Source organism: Hevea brasiliensis, chromosome 7 (assembly GCF_030052815.1).
Source record: "Hevea brasiliensis isolate MT/VB/25A 57/8 chromosome 7, ASM3005281v1, whole genome shotgun sequence".
Classification (NCBI taxonomy): domain Eukaryota; kingdom Viridiplantae; phylum Streptophyta; class Magnoliopsida; order Malpighiales; family Euphorbiaceae; genus Hevea; species Hevea brasiliensis.
The window spans coordinates 15786232-15804069 of NC_079499.1; the positions used below are offsets into that span (position 1 = coordinate 15786232).

Sequence of the window (17838 nt, forward strand, 5' to 3'; positions counted from 1 at the left end):
GCATACCAAGGCGAATTTACAAGAAGTTAAATAAATGAAATTACAACCCAAAAAATATTACAAACTTAATAATACATGCCCAAAATAAATTAAAATAAATTAATTAATTTACAATCCCAAAGAAACATAAAAGAAATAAATCCAATCACATTGGTCTTTTATAGTCCATGATCATCCATCATGCATATCACTATTTAACAATTAAATAAAACATACATACTTAAATTAAATTGAATATCTCATATTCAACTTAAAAATCCAGATTTGAATATGATTCAAATAAATTTAAAAATTCAGATTTGAATCTCATTCAAACAAAATTAAAAATTCAGATTTGAATCACATTCAAACAACTTCAAAATTCAGATTTGAATCACATTCAAACATTTTTTAAAAAATCAGATTTGAATCACATTCAAATATTTCTTAAAAAATCAGATCTGAATTTTATTGAATCAATTTTAAAAATTCAGATTTGAATCACATTCAAACAACTTTTAAAATTCAGATTTGAATCACATTCAAACAATTTTTAAAATTATGATTTGAATCATAATTTAATTGTGTGATTAAAACAACTAATTAAACACTTTAATTAGTCAAAGAATAGGCCTTAGATCATACAACAATTACAGAATTAAAAGCCAAACCTTGAACCACCCAAGGAACCATTGTTGCCGCCACCAATGGTGGCTTCACCATGTGTGACGCCACATCTCATGATCCAACCAGCAATGAATCTCTTGATCTCATGATCAAACACACAATTAAATTATATAATCAACAATCTAAATGGCAAATATAGTGGCTCTGATACCAATTGAAGGAACAGAAGCGTGAAAAACACAAGATTATACCATTGAATTCAAAAATTTTCACCTAGGGTCACATGCACCATGCAAGATTTATTTTTATCTATTTGATTTCAATGATAAACAACATATTAAAACTCTTTTAATATGTTTTTGGATCTGTATTTGCCATTTAAGATTTTAAAATTAATCAGATTAATTTTAGAACCCTAGATTAAATCAAGAACGATTACACTAACCTCTTGATGTGCTGCAGCGTGTCTGCGCCTTTGAGATTCGTCTTCAGGACACCAGATGTTGTCCCTCTAGCTTGTCCACACCAAGAACACCTATGGCAGCCCTTGAACAGCTTCTAAAGCCTTTTCTATTAATTAGAAATTCAAGTTCTGCCTTTTAAGAGATTAGAGATGTAAACAGGACACTAGAAACAATTTCTAGTGTTCTTAATTCAAGAGATTGATGGCTAATCTCTTTGAATTGATGAGAGATGAAGAGAAATAGCTGGAGAGGCTCAAAGTGGCGTGACAATTGAGAGGAGAGGCTGCTGGTTATGTTTTCTTTTCATAACCACACTTAAATAGCTAGGTTAACACATTAAACCCTAGCCACATGTCACCTTTTGATTAGCTCTAGGTTTAAGTGACCCAATCACATTGTGCCAAGTGTCAAACCTATATTTAATCTTGATTTTAATCATCTTACATGATTAAAAATATTTGGCAAGCTTATGTGTCATGCCATGTGTCACCATCTCATGGTGCCACGTGTCACACTGTGAAATGACCAAAATGCCCGTGTCTTAATTTTGAGTTCTTAACCCAAAATAATTATTTTCTTCTTCTAATTAATTTATATCAAATATAAATTAATTAATTAATCTCTATTAATTAATTTCTCATCAATTAAATTCATATTTAAACACTTTAAATATAAATTTAATTTATACTACATCCAATAATCTAGATTTGGTTTCAAGTCATGCTAGGGACTTTGCAATTTAATTGCAAACCAAATCTATTTAATTAATCAATTAAACTCTTTAATTAATTAATTAAATCATATTTAAATAGGTGATAACTTGTGTATGTGTGTGACTTACTAGGCTCATCACTGATTGGCAATGAGACATGATATCAACTCTTAATATCATCAGAACTCTTTCTTACCATAAATGATTTCTCTAAATCATTTTATGAACCTCATAGACCATGGTTAACACCTAGCATAGCATGCCATGGCCACCCAATTAGTAATAAGGTTTACCTTAAATGAACCTATAATCATATGTTACCATGCACTAGAATCTCTCTGTTACAAAATCCCAACTCAAGCTGGAGTCATGGTTTATGTCAAACTCCATTTGCTATGAATATTATGTTCTCTTTTAATTCCAGTTCTTGATTAAAAGATTTTTCTCATCGAAACTCTTTCGAATAAATCTATCTGTCTGGCCAGAACTTGAAACATCAAGAACAATTAAATGAACATAGGATTTTATCTCTATTTACTTAGAGGAACAGATTCCATCTTGATCAACACCTACCTCCATATATAACTAGTAGGAGCCAACAGATGCCCATATACCCATACACAGTACAAGTATGAAAGCAGTATCAAACTCAAACTACCTATATACAAGATAACTGTGCTATCTCAGGTCTAAAGATTATATGCACTGATATGATTTATGACAAAACATTGACAAGAGTAAACTCCATGTGTTTGTTATAAGTGTCACTGGTTCGGCCTACTTATCATTTATAAGTGCCTATCATGTTTGTTATATGGCATGAGACTCACCATTCCATCTTATTTATATCTCATATAAATAACTTGGGAACAAACATGAATACAATCTTTCTGGATAAGTCATGTCCTTATTATGAAGTATCCTCGATTGTGAACCTATTTATGATACTTTGTGCTAGAAATATTGTCACTCATATTCTTAACAACTTAAGAATAATATTTCTAACAAAATATCAATGGACCTTTTCTATTACACATAAATATATTATGTAAACGGAAAAGTGGAAATGCCTTTTATTAATAAAATTATGTACAAGATACATACTATGTCTACAGTAGTGGACGTTGAGGAATCATCTGAAAACCTAAGGCTTCTGTTAAAGCTAAGGCTGACTCTTCCATCGTCATACTGGGTTACTTGCCTCAGTTGAACGTTTGGCTCAACTATTTTTGAAGATTCTGGTTCTACTGCACCTTCTAAAATCCATTCTTCTGGTAGGGTTATGTCCTTCCATTGGATAGATCTAGGGATTACAGTATTGGATTTTGTAAGATCACTTTGTAAAAGCAAAGTTTCTTCTCTTTTATTTTGAAACTTATGTTTTGTGGCAAAAGCAGAAACCATAGCTTTGTAATGGATTTTGTAAATTAGTGCAAGAGGAATAGATCCTTCAAGCATTTTGTAATTGTGAGTTTTGATTTGTAAAACAAGGGATTTTGTAATATTACTGTCGTTTAACGAAACAGTAAAATTTGGATAGCAATCAAAAGACATTGGTCCACTGCACAAACTAGACTCGACTAAACTAAGCAAGGAGTCCTGGAAGTTTATGAACATAGTATCTCTAAGAACTGCTAGGATTGAGGTGTTCAACCCTTCTTTTGTAAGCGGCTTAATTCCAACTTGGACTAAACCTATATGGATGTATTTGTATTGTTTTTCACGGTGTTTTTGTAAGGATTTTTGAGAAGGAAGAGAAATCGTCTCAAAGGGTTTTGTAATCTGAAGATCTTTCTTCAGTTTTGATTGTGACATCAGTTTTGAAAAAATTAAGTTTTGTAGTCTGATAGATCTGATCCTTTTGTACTTTTGGAATTTCTCAATTATCTATACATTTTTCAAAATTTTCGATTATTATTTCTTCACTATTAACTATTTTTCTCGACTCGGAGGACGAGGTAGAAGAGTTTGAAGAAGAAACTGTCCTATAGAAAATTGGATTCATACTTAAAGAATTTTTCTAGGTTGATCTTTTGAGTTAAGTGAGGTAATCGCACCAGGAATCACTGCCCTAAACACGCACCGGGATTGAAAGGGGGATGAGCTAATAGGGAAGAAGCAATAATCTAGACCTTGAACAATATGTCCTTCAAGCATTTTGTAATTATGAGTTTAACTTCATGAGTTACAATTACAAGAAGAAGTTATTAATAAGATAACTGCTCTTTTAATTGAAATCGAAAGTGAGTCCAGTAATTCTGAACCAACAGAAAATGAAGAAGGATTACAAATTGATGAATTAATCACAAGTTCATCATCCAGTTCTAATTCCGAAATAGAAAATGAACTGTTTACAAAACAAAAATTGAAAATCAATGTTCTTTCAAAAGACCAGAAGTTACTCTTAAAAATCCTTACACAGATTGAAGATTCTCAACTACAAAAGGAATTTTTAGGAAAACTTTTAAAAACCTTTAAAGAACAACCAATGCAAAAACCTTCTATTCTGCCCTCTATTGCAAAAAAAACATATGACCTTACGGCCATGTTGGGTAGGAAGAAGACTTCAAAACAACCAACTGTTTCAGTCCAAAGCCTCAAGGAAGAAATAAAAGCTGTTAAGATTGAGCTTAATGAGCTTAAGGAAAAACAGGCACAGGACTCAGAAACACTTCAAAAATTGCTTTCAAAACAAATCAATGAAGAAGTCAAAGAAGAAGATGAAGAAAATACTTTAGAAATTCAAAATCTTGAAAAACGTACAAAAGAATTTCTCTTCATCCTTAATGAGATTTCTTCCAGAAAATATTTGATTCGAATTTCTATAATTTTTTCAAAAGATTTCAAGATTGATACAATTGCCTTGTTTGATACAGGTGCAGATTTAAATTGTATTAAAGAAGGCATTGTTCTAAAGAAATTCCAAGAAAAAACTACTGAAAACCTTTTAGCTGCAAACAATTCCAAAATCAAAATTAATTACAAAACAGAGGCTTCAATAGCCAATTCAAATCTTCTTGTAAAAATTTCATTTGTTTTAATAAAAGATATCAGTCATAGTGTCATTTTAGGGACGCCTTTCATCAATTTGATTACTCCCTACAAAGTCAACTATGATAGTATTTCTTTTAAAACAAAATATCAAAATCTTGTTTTTCCTTCTGTTGAAAAACCCAAAATAAAGAATTTGAACATCATAAAGGCTTATTCCATTTTTGATAATCAAATAAATATTTTGGAGCAGGAAACAAGACAACATTTACAAAAAGAAATTTCATTAAACAAGCTTGTTTTCAAAAATCAATTTTTTGATTACTGCTTATTACAAACTAACTCTTGTGAGTTTTTGCAGATGGCAGAATCATCCAACAATGGTGATTTAGTCCACTTTGGACCAATAGTCCTTTCCAAAACTCCTGCTAAAAAATTCTGAATTAATGTAGCCAGAACTGCATTTGTTCCCACTGAAAGGCACCAATGTTTATTAGACAATCTTTGGACTTTAATACAAAACAAAAAGTTGGGAGTAACAGCTCTCAATGCACTTTGTATTGAGTTCGAGGAAGCTAATAAATATGTGGCTGACCTCCTTAACAGAATTAAATATTATGAGGATCATATCATGGTAGCTCAATCATTCATTGAGTTTTTACAAAACCAAATTTTATACAAATCCATTACATCAAGAATTAGTCCATCAGATCCATCCACTTCTAACCAAAATCATCACCTTGAATTACAAAAACAGGAATTTGAAGGCCTAGGATCCCCACTGGATTCTAGTGTAAGAATACAAAAGCGAAGGATTGAAGGCCTAGGATTCCCCACCGGATTCTAGTGTAAAATTACCATTGGCCCCACTGGTCAATGTGAAGAATTATCACCACAGTGAAGTCCTTTTTGCTTTACTTGGTGCCAATAGGTCCTTAGAACATTTCCAAACCCGTGGTCTTTCAAAGAAATTCAGGCAACAAGTTCTCAACGGTCTTCCTCAAGAGATCCGCGAGCGGATTCTACAAAACATCATCCAGTCCAGAACCAAAGAACAGCTGGATGTTCTTCAAAAATGTCTCGATTTTATAAAAAGCAATCAGCAAGGTCACAATGGATGGTCATGGGAATGGGAGTACTATTTAAAACCCTGTTTTCATTGCACTCTGGAACATCCTAACCGATATCTTCTGTGCTATCCAGACTGTGAACACAGCATAGATTTCAGCATCCCTCGCTTCAAAACCGCTCAGATGTCTGGAACCCGATATCTAGACGCTAGAAAACTATTCAAATGGGGTATGTTAGCTGGAGTCTAAGTCACAAGATCTGCTTGTGAAATGAAAAGGTTTTTGGAAAATAAAGTCCTTCAAGAAGTAAGAAGACTATTATTCTTCCAAAAATCAGTAAACATACAAATTATTTCAGCACCTCCAGAAGTATTAGCAAATGGAGAACTACAACAAGCAATCCATTACTTCTACCTGGATACAAAACTTCCTCCTCTCTATCATCTTCCGGATTGGCCATGCAATCATGAAGACTATTTCGTCCAACTCAACAAATGGCGAGCAAAGACAGTCGTCGAAAATTGGCGAAAACACCGATATCCAGAATATGCACTAATCCATACGGGCACATATTCTCGGATATTTGTTCATTATGAACATTTGCCAGGTCCAAAACCCTTTCATATTGAAACACGGTATGAAAATTACATGGTTCAGTATGAAAGTCAGTACGACTTATCTTCTGTCTCGTCAGATGACGAAACAAGTGACGACGAGGAGACATGGCACAACTTACAAAACATGATGGAAGGATAAAAGAGTGATCCCAGCTCCACTCCATAAAAAAAAAAGAAAAAAAAAAGAAAAAGAAAAAATTTAAGACCGGCAAAAGAAATTTATGACGGTAAAATTATCCTTTTTCTTTTCATTTTCCTTTATTTTAATCTTTGTAATCATTTTTTACTTTTGTAATATTCTCTTCCTTTATTTCAAAACCAGACAGGATACTGTTCACCTGTCATATCTTGTACTGTTCACTTTCTACTATTCGCATGTGAAGGAGACAAGAAGCACTGTTCACACGTGAAGGCATCAAGTGGTAGACACTACAAAATTACAAAACTACCCCTGGACATTTCTATATAAGGAGGCACTCACCCAAGGCAAAGGGAAACCACTTCAAACCATTCTTCAAGCCTCTTGAGCCCAAGCTTCTCCCCTTCAAGCTTTTAAAGCCGAGAGAATCCGAAGAAGGTCCTGAAAGAGTTTCACCCCGAGGTGAAGAAAGGAGCAAGAAGGTTGATTCACTTCCCATCCTGCCCTACCTCTACCTCACCTACAAACCTTGTAACTTCCTTGTAGTAGATCTTAGGAAGCTCATGTGTTGAGCAACCTTTGTAAGTCCTACCCGGAATTAAATCTCCAAAACTTTTGTACAAATCTTAAAAAATTTATAAGATTTTGAAGTAAGTTTTCTTCAATTTCTTTTACAAAATTTCAAATTTATTTCTTTAGCATGCATATGGTCGGATCAACCGCCTGATCTGCATAAATATACGTATATTCATAACGAACTGGCTCTGCCGCCTATTGAATATATACATGTATATTCATATTTAAATTTCAAGTTTAATTTTTGTTTTTTTTAAGTATATATTTAATCTTTAATTTACAAACTTAATTTTCATTTCTGAAGATTTCCCTTTCTTGTACATTTTGTTTATTTCTTTAGTTATTTATATATTGTTCAAGATCTAGATTGTTGCTTCTTGCCTGTTAGCTCATCCCCCTTTCGATCCCGGTGCGTCCTTGGTATCAGAGCCTTTCCGTGAGAACAAATGCAGTTCTGGCTACATTAATTTAGAATTTTTGAGCAGGAGTTTTGAAGAGGACTATTGGTCCAAAGTGGACTAAATTGCCATTGTTGGATGATTCTGCCATCTGCAAAAACTCACAAGGGTTAGTTTGTAATAAGCAGTAATCAAAAAATTGATTTTTGAAAACAAGCTTGTTTAATGAAATTTCTTTTTGTAAATGTTGTCTTGTTTTCTGTTTCAAAACATTTATTTGATTCTCAAAAATGGAATAAGCCTTTATGATGTTCAAATTCTTTGTTTTGGGTTTTTCAACAGAAGGAAAAACAATATTTTGATTTTTTGTTTTAAAAGAAATACTATCATAGTTGACTTTGTAGGAATTAATCAAATTGATGAAAGACGTCCCTAAAATGACACTATGACTGATATCTTTTATTAAAACAAATGAAGTTTTTAGAAGAAGATTTGAATTGGCTATTGAAGCCTCTGTTTTGTAATTAATTTTGATTTTGGAATTGTTTGCAGCTGAAAGGTTTTCAGTAGTTTTTTCTTGAAATTTCTTTAGAACAATGCATTCTTTAATACATTTAAATCTGCACCTGTATCAAACAAGGCAATTGTATCAATCTTGAAATCTTTTGAAAAAACTATAGAAATTCGAATCAAATATTTTCTGGAAGAAATCTTATTAAGGATGAAGAGATTCTTTTGTAGGTTTTTCAAGATTTTGAATTTCTAAAGTATTTTCTTCATCTTCTTCTTTGACTTCTTCATTGATTTGTTTTGAAAGTAATTTTTGAAGTGTTTCCGAGTCCTGTGCCTGTTTTTCCTTAAGCTCATTAAGCTCAATCTTAATAGCTTTTATTTCTTCCTGAAGCCTTTGGACTGAAACAGTTGGTTGTTTTGAAGTCTTCTTCCTATCCAACATGGCCATAAGGTCATATGTGTTTTTTGCAATAGAGGGCAGAATAGAAGGTTTTTGCATTGGTTGTTCTTCAAAGGTTTTTAAAAGTTTTCCTAAAAATTTCTTTTGTAGTTGAGAATCTTCAACCTGTGTAAGGATTTCTAAGAGTAACTTCTGGTCTTTTGAAAGAACATTGATTTTCAATTTTGGTTTTATAAACAGTTCATTTTCTATTTCGGAATCAGAATTGGATGATGAACTTGTGATTAATTCATCAATTTGCAAACCTTCTTCATTTTCTGTGGGTTCAGAATTACTGGACTCACTTTCGGTTTCAATTAAAAGAGCAGTTATCTTATTAATAACTTCTTCTTGTAATTGTAACTCATGAAATTTTTTGTTCAATTTGCAAAAATTTGTAGTGTGGCCTTTGTTACCACATTTGTAGCAAGTTAAATTTTTGATCTTTGATTTGGATTGAGGACTAGGTTTACTAGTCTTTTTTTGAAGTTTTTTTTAATAGGAATCTTTTTCTGGTTTTGAAGAGTTTTTGTATTTTTGGGATGATTTTTTGTAAGGTTTTCTGCTACAACTTCCTCCACGATCTAGAGTAGGGTTTTTGGTTCCTATTTCAAATTATTTGCAAAAAGATCCTAACTCTTGGCGAGTTTTTCTCATTTCCCATTTGAGATGTTTTTGTAATTTCAAATCCTGACAGATCTTTAAACCTTCTTTTTGAGTGAGACTGACTAGTTCACCATAGGTTAATTTATCATACGGGATTTGATTTCCAAATGCTTCCTTAATTTTATTCCTAATCGTTTCTCCTAAAAGGATCGGAAGTCCAGCAAGGAATTTCTCTTTCCAAAAGGGCTGATTAGAATCTTCTCTAAGCATTACCCTAGTAAGAAAAGTGTTTTTGTAATACTGAAAATCACTCAGTTTTTTGCATCTAGGATTTGAAAGGAGTTCGGCATTTTTATCCTTAAGATGGGATGGGTCACCTACGAAATGTAAGGAAATCGTTACAATCAAGGTGGCTACTGCATCTGGGATTGGTTGGCCTAACTCATCATGAATTGGCACGCTATCTTCTTGAGTTTGTATGGATTCTTGAATCTCAGATTTTCGTAGGTTCATGAGATGATAATCCCACCATCCTTTGAGCTGTCTTGAGAATCCTGCAATGAGGAGTTCAGCAATAGCTCTGTCTGGGGTTCCAGTTTGGGTTTTGTAAGCATTTACTGCCATGGTCATTTGCTGGAGCAAATTCAAGATGTTGTATTCAGACATTCCATCTATGTTCCATTCATAGACAGTAGAGGCATTGAATTTAGACTGGGTTAGGATTTCAGATCTATTTTCTATGCCTAAGTTTGGAGCTGTTATTGGGAGAGGAGTTGCTACCTGCGGTCAATAAAGTCTATTGATTTGTAAAGGTTTTGAAGACTGAATTTTTTCAGTTTGGATGGGCTGGTTTTCTTGGCTTTGGACATTTGAATCTGAATCTTCCTCAATTATATTGACACTCCTTTGGGAGGTTTGAGGTGTTTCAGGTGCTACTGGAGTAGAAGTCGAAGCTTCTAGCCTAGTCTTCATGTCTCTCAAAGCTTGGATGAATTCAGAATTGTTGTTGTTTTGTAAATCTTTTTGACTGTTTTTGGAAACTTGGAATAGTTTGAAGATTGGGTTTTTCAATTTTGTATCCGGCTTAATTTCAATTTGGGAAACTGTAGCCTGTTGGTTTTGTTCCATTTTTTGTAATTGCTTACCTATGGTATTCAAATGGGCATTTGTAAAGTTATTCTGTAGAACAATGTTTTTTTATTACTTACATACTCAAATACACTCCAATTTCTTTCTCAACCACTTGCACTACATGTGAGACTCAGAACCTTTACAACAAACTTTTGTAGGTTTGGAGTTGAAGAACCATATGTTTTCCAATCAAACAACTATTAAAATATAGAACCAATGATTGTTCAATTCAATAAAATCAAATCAATCTCAAATCAATTCAGTAACACATCAGTAAATTTTATAGTCAAATATCAATCAATATAAATACATTAAAGGCCTGTTCCCGGAATCCTAATGGGTCTAATGCAGAGATAGTTAGCAAAATCAATTATTTAATCAAAATTGAAATAAAATTTAATAATAAAATAAAACTATAGAAAATCACATATAAAATCATTGTTAAAATATTAATTTAAAATTTTATTTAATAACAAACTTAATGCTAAGAAATTTTAAAAGGGACAAAAACGGTGCCATACACTATAATTACCACTCACCTGGAACCTCCAAGACAATAGTTATTTTCAATGGAAGAGAGACAATTTCAATTGACTGATTGAATATTCGAATCTCCTACACACCCAAAGTATCAAAGAGAAATATCAAATAACAATAAAATAAAATGATTTATATTTATATTTATATATATATATATATATATATATATATATATATATATATATATATATATATATATATACACGCGCAGGAATGAACAGGGACGCGGGACGCAGGACGCACGCTTCACGCATAGAAGCCAACTATATATATATATATATATATATATATATATATATATATATATATATATATATATATATATATATATATTTAAAGTTTTTGTCTCACATTAATTATTATTAAACCAATTCAGTACCAATAGTCAAAGAGAAGAAAATAAATTTATAGAGTAGTTGTAAGGAGAGAATAAAATCAAATTCACCCATTATTGATCAAAGAACGAGAATTTTTATTTTGAAAACATAATCAAAGGTGATAAATTGAGAAATAAAAATTTAAGAATTATCTGCGCACATCAGATTATTTTATATATATACGTATAACAATAATTAAAAGATTATGAAAGTACCTGTTGAGAGTATTTGGTAGGAAAAGGAGGTGACAAACAGGTTTTGAGAGCAAAGTTTAGCAGAAAAGATGATTAGGGTATATATATATTTCAAGAGTTCTATTAGGTGTAGAATAGAAATAGAGTTATTATTGAACTGGGTTGTTCAGATTGCAGATATATATTTAATTTCAAAAATAATATATATATCTAAAAATAAATAAGCAGACCATCTAATAAAATATATATATATATTTTTTATAAATATATTAAATTATTGTTAGCTAATTAAGATAAAATAATAATAAATAATAAATATATATGGGTTTTCACAATAGATCAACATTTGGAAACTCATAGTGAATTCTGTGATTGTCGTGAGCATCAACGCACTTTAGCTTTATTTAATGTTATAATAAGTTTTCTAAATATATTATTGCAAGATAATGATTTTTAATAAGAGGAAAGAAGATAAGAGAGAGAGGGCGTACCTGTTCTGTCTCTGTCGTGAGAGTGAGGTTGAGGAAGAGAGTGGCTCCTGCTGTCTTCGTGGTGCGGCTCTTTTGTTGGAACCAGGTTTATTAGTTTTTTCATTAAAAAAAAAAAAAAACTTATCGTTGCTTTGATGAGACGTCGCCTCTCGCTTGCGTCGCCTCCCCAAAGACCAGCCAACCGTTCCAGTCAAGGCGATAGAGGGGTGCCTCGCCTCGCCTCGCCTTTGATAACACTGTTATTATTATTATTATTATTATTATTATTATTATTATTATTATTATTATTATTATTATTATTATTGCTTGAAACTTTGACCCTTCTTTTAATTTTAGCAATCATATCCTTTGTCGGCATAAGGTTTGTTAATTTACAAACAAGGAAAAAAAAAAATAAAACCTTCGCTCGCTTATAAATTTTAGCAATTTGTGTTGTAATTTGTTTTTGCATTTGTATCAATTTTAGCAATCAAACTTTAATAGATAAAACTATAAACTAATTAAAATAATAATTTTATGCATTCAATTTTAATTTTTTTTATTTGTCAGTATGCGTATAATTGTTAAAATTGATATAAATGTAAAAGGTTCAAATTAAAATTAAAAAATTAGCTAAACTTGATAATGTGAGAGACGTTTTGGATTTTTAGGTCAATTGACCACACATTAAGTTGGTAGTTGAAATTGAAAGAAGTATCTCAAAGTTTTAGGTACTAATTGATGAAATTGAAAGAATCAGTTAAAAAAATTGGAAAAGCGTGCAAAAGAACAAGAGTTTTGTATTTTCGATCATTTAGGCATCTTCATGTTATCTATGGTTTACATCTCACAAGATCTTCTAACTAGAATACATGGATTGCTATTCATCTTCAACCTTTTGATTGATAATTTATTATGTGTTTGTCAATGCCATTGGAGTGGTTATCCTAATACACTTGCTTATGGATATCAAATTATTTGATTTATTTTATGTTACACTGCCCCTTTTTATTTATTTATATTACTTTTTGACAATTGTTTTGCAGGTTCCTGTACATTTGATTATTGATCATTCAGTTCAAGTTGATGTGGCACGAAGAGAAAATGCTGTGGAGGCAAATATAGAGCTTGAATTTCAGAGGAACAAGGAGAGATTTGCTTTTCTTAACTCGCTCAAACTCAAACCAAGCCTTTATCTAAAAAATTTGGGGTTGGCTATATGGATTCGCTTTCTCCACTCTAAACGATTTTGGGTTAGATCATCAGAAATATGTAATACTTCTAGGTCATGTTGTACTACTCTCCTCCAAGCTAATTTAGGTCTACCCCTTTTTCCTTTTTATCCTCTAACCTAAAGTGCTCTACTTGTCTAACTGGAGCCTCCGTATGTCTACGCTTTACATGACCAAACCACCTCAATCTCCCTTCTCTCAACTTATTTCCAATTGGCACCACTCCTACCTTTTCTCTAATACTCTCATTACGGACTTTATCTAGTCTAGTATGGCCACTCATCCATATTAACATTCTCGTCTCTGCAACTCTTATTTTAGACGCATACGACTCTTTCAGTGCCCAACACTTACTACCATATAACATGGCCGGTCGTATGGCTGTACAGTAAAATTTTTCTTTCAACTTATTGGGAATTTTACGATCACATAAAATTCCCGTGGCACGTCTCCACTCTAATCATCCGGCTTTAATCCTGTGACTAACATCCTCCTCACATCCCCCATCTACTTGAAGGACTGAGCCTAGATATTTAAAGTGATTACTTTGGGACAGTAACACTTCATTCAAGCTAACTCATTCCCTATCACCAGTTTGGCCTTCACTGAACTTGCAATGCATGTATTCTGTTTTCGTTCTACTTAACTTAAAACCCTTTTGACTCTAGAGTATTTCTCTAAAGCTCTAGCTTTCTATTGACTCTTTCTCGTGTCTCATCTATCAGAACAATATCATCCGCAAACATCATGCATCAAGGAATACTCTCTTGTATATGTTTCATCAATTCATCTAAAACTAATGTAAAAAGGGAATCAAATGCTTTCCATAATATGCTTGTAGTTCCTCCAGGTTCTGGTATTGTGCATCAGGTATGATTTGGAATGGGAATGCTGCAATATTATTAGTTGGCTGTCATTTACATTTAGGGTCCGTTTGGTTTTGCACATTGAAATCGGAATCAGTATTGGAATCGGAATTGAGCGGAATGGGAAACGGAATAGTAAATTTCCATTTATATTTGGTTCACTACGGATTTGGAGTCAAATTTCTTTTCAAGATATTTGATTAGCATATAGAAACTGTAGAATCAAAATTGAACTTATTTTGCACTTGAATGAAAACCAACTTAAAACTATTTTTTTTAGATTTTTAATTTTAATTATCATAAGAGAATATAAAAATAATATTTTTTAATTTGAATTAATCATAATTATAATTTTTCAATTTTATTTAATTATAAGTAAAAATAAAAATAAGATATTTTATCCTTTTACTTTAAATAATTAAAGTTAATTATATTCAAAATTTTTATTTTAATCAATTATGTGAAAATGTAAAAATTAGATTTTTACTGTTTTTCATTCTAATTAGGTATAATTAATTATAATTATAATTTTTAATTTTAATTATTTATATGAAAATATAAAAATAATAGTTTTATATTTTAGTTATTATAATTATTTTATTTATTATAATTTTATAATTATAATTATAATTAATTATTTGAAATATAAAAATATTTTAATTATTATAATTATAAGTTTTATTTTTAATTAATTATTTGAAATATACAAATATAATTTTTTATATTTTTTATTTTAATGAATAATATGAAAATATAAAAATTGAAACATCCTAATAAAGGTATGATTAAGATTGAGTATTTAGTCTTGAACAAGATAATCATTTCCATTTATGTGTTTTGATTCCTAGGTTGAAAAGAGGAATGATCATTCTTTTAGTTGTGGGAATCAGATTCCCTAGCTTGTGAGAATGGGAATGAAAAAAATAAGTTTTCAAACATCCATAAAGGGAATCTTTCCCATTTCTGGATTAATTTTTGGTGAACCAAACGAGGCCTAAAGTAAATGCTTATTATTAGTTGATACGTTGGTGAAACGTACTTGTTACTTTTCAATTTTCATAGGTGGTCTTTAGTTTTCAATTTTTGATGGATTTGGCTTGGCATAATTTGACATATTTCAAATTTCAGGTGAATCTTGAATACCTTGGACGGGTTGTTTTCAACACTGATGGCATACTCTACCCTGATAGTGTGGTTGGAACTGATTCTCATACAACCATGATTGATGGATTAGGAGTTGCTGGTTGGGGAGTTGGAGGTATTGAAGTAGAAGCTGCAATGCTTGGCCAGGTAACTAATGCAAATATTCTATGGAATAAGCGAATAATTATTCTCTTTTATTTATTATCAAGATTGAAATGGGCTAAACAAAAAGTGGGAGCTCATTTTTATATCTCGCTTCTTTAGAATGATGGGGATGTGAATGCAAATGGCACGAGTTTATGTTGTTCAATTGCACATTCTAATCAACTCATATAGCAATTGGTTGCCCATGATGCTTTAGTACTGTTTATTTGCATGCAGTGCATTCTCAAATACATTTTCCTTTTAATTAAAGAACATTGTTAGTTTCTGGTTACTATAGCAACAACAATAACAACTACAACCGACTCTTAATCTCAAATCTAGTTATGCATAGTTATATTGATCATTTTTCGTCATTCAGTTTTTTTTTTGAGGTTAATTCCTCATCAATATTCAAAAATTGTACATCTTTTGATACTATTGCCCTCAATGTCATTTTTAGTCTCACTTTCTCCTCTCCTTCTGCTACTAACTTATCACAATTCCATATTGGGGTATTCGTTACTCTATGTTGAACATGACCAAATTATTTTAATTGATTCTCTCACATTTTATTTTCAATGTGTGCTTCATGTATTCTTTGGCGGATGACCTCATTCCTAATTTTATCTATTATTATAATATTAAACATTCATCTTAACATCTGCATTTTTATCATACTCTTTTTATAGATATGTTATACCTTTGATTCCTAATACTGACTCTCATACAGTATAACTAGCTTGATGACAATTCTTTAGAACTTATCTTTCACTTTGTCAGGGATTATATAGTCATGTAGCACACCCGTCACGCTTTTCCATTTCATCCATCCTGATCCTATGTATTACGTTCTCATCTATTGCTTTGTTTTCTGGATGATAAAACCTTAGGGGTGTAAATGAACTGAGCTGAATCTAGCTTTGAATAACTCAAGCTTGGCCCATTCTATTTTTTTGGGCTCAAAATTTAATATTACAATTCGAGCTCGTCTCGTTATAAATATATTAAAGTCGAGCTCGATTTGTGCTAGACTCGTATCAAGCTATTTATATTATAAACAAGTTGAGCTCGAACTTAGCTTGTTTAGAGCTCTAATCAAACTTGCTAATGTTATCATAATAAATTAAAATTTTAATTTAAATTAAATTATACTTTCAATTTAAAATATTAAACTAAATAAATTAAACTTGCGGGGAATTGCAACAACATAATTGAAATGTTTGGACTTAGGAGGGGGTGCTTTCCTTTTATAGGGAAGCCATGTGTGCTCCTTAGCCTTTCTAACCAATGTGGGAATAGCTACATTTAGAGATGCACACAGTCGAAGGAGCATTGGCATCTCATCAATCATTATAGGCTCTCCCAATACAAACCACTAGCATTTCACAAAGCCACAGGAAGGTTTCCATATATATTTTTCCAATTTCTAATATATATTTTTGTATAAAATTATATGAATCTTCCCATAATAAGTCAAATCCCTATGGTACAACCAATCTAACCCGCATGCCCAAACTAAAAGAAAATAAAAGAAAATTTTTCAATATGGAGTCCTTGCAATCATAGTTATTAAAGGCGCACTTCAGGCTCCAGGCTCCAATCCTAGCGCCTCTACAGGAGAAAGGCGGGCAACATTCACCAGGTCCTCGCCTTATGAGCCTAGGCGTGCGCAGACACAAGGCTAAAAAGGCGCGCCTTTTTTATTTCTCCATTCGGCGAGTACTTCCATTGACAAAAAACACTACCACCCAACTCGAAATTTGTTGATCTAGAAGTTTTCAAAATTAGTATCGTTGGTGATAACTAGTCACCAAAATCTCATCAAACTAACATACTCAGGATTATAAAACTCTCATTTTTTCATTATAAATACTACCACTCATTATCTTTTAAAAAAAAAAAAAGTTAATACTCCTTTAGTTCTTAAAGGTAAGGGAAATGATGAAGATATTGATTTTGAAGATGAATATTAAGAGGATGAAGCTGTAGAAAAAGATGAAGAAGATATAGTTATTTTATAATTTCTTAATTTTAGTTATGAAAGATTAAAAAACTATTAAAGTTTTAATAATTTAGTACTTGAATGTTTATTGGTTATTATTATTTTTAGTTTTATCTTATTTGAAGTTTGATGGAATATTCATATTTATTTTACTTTTATTTTTATTTTTTTGTTTTGCGACTCATCTCGCTCAGGCGTGCGCCTAGGCTCCAGGACCCCTTGGCGCCTTAGTGCGCCTTGAGCCTTGAATAACTATGCTTGCAACTTCTTCTTTTTCTTTTTTAATATTTATTAATTATTTAATTATTTTTTTTATTACTATTAATTTAAATTTTCATTTCATATAAATAGTCTATCATAATAAAGACTTGATAAGATACTATAATGTAGAATGAAAATTTTATAATATTTATTATAATACTTATAGATTTTTATGATTTAAATTTGATTAAAAATTTTATATTTATATATATATTTATTAATTAAAATCATTAAAATATTTATAGTTTGGTTGTGGAAGTGCTCTTCATCTAATTTTATGTTATTTTATGTTTTTAGACTTTTTTGAGTTTTTTGGCAAATATGTTTTATTTTAAAAATTACTTAAT

The 17838-nt window shown here is 31.3% G+C and overlaps 1 pseudogene; it reads left to right on the plus strand.

Annotated features, from left to right (window-relative positions):
* The window catches only part of LOC110663177 (aconitate hydratase, cytoplasmic-like), a 73850-nt pseudogene that overhangs the window by 41404 nt on the left and 14608 nt on the right, over positions 1-17838 (plus strand).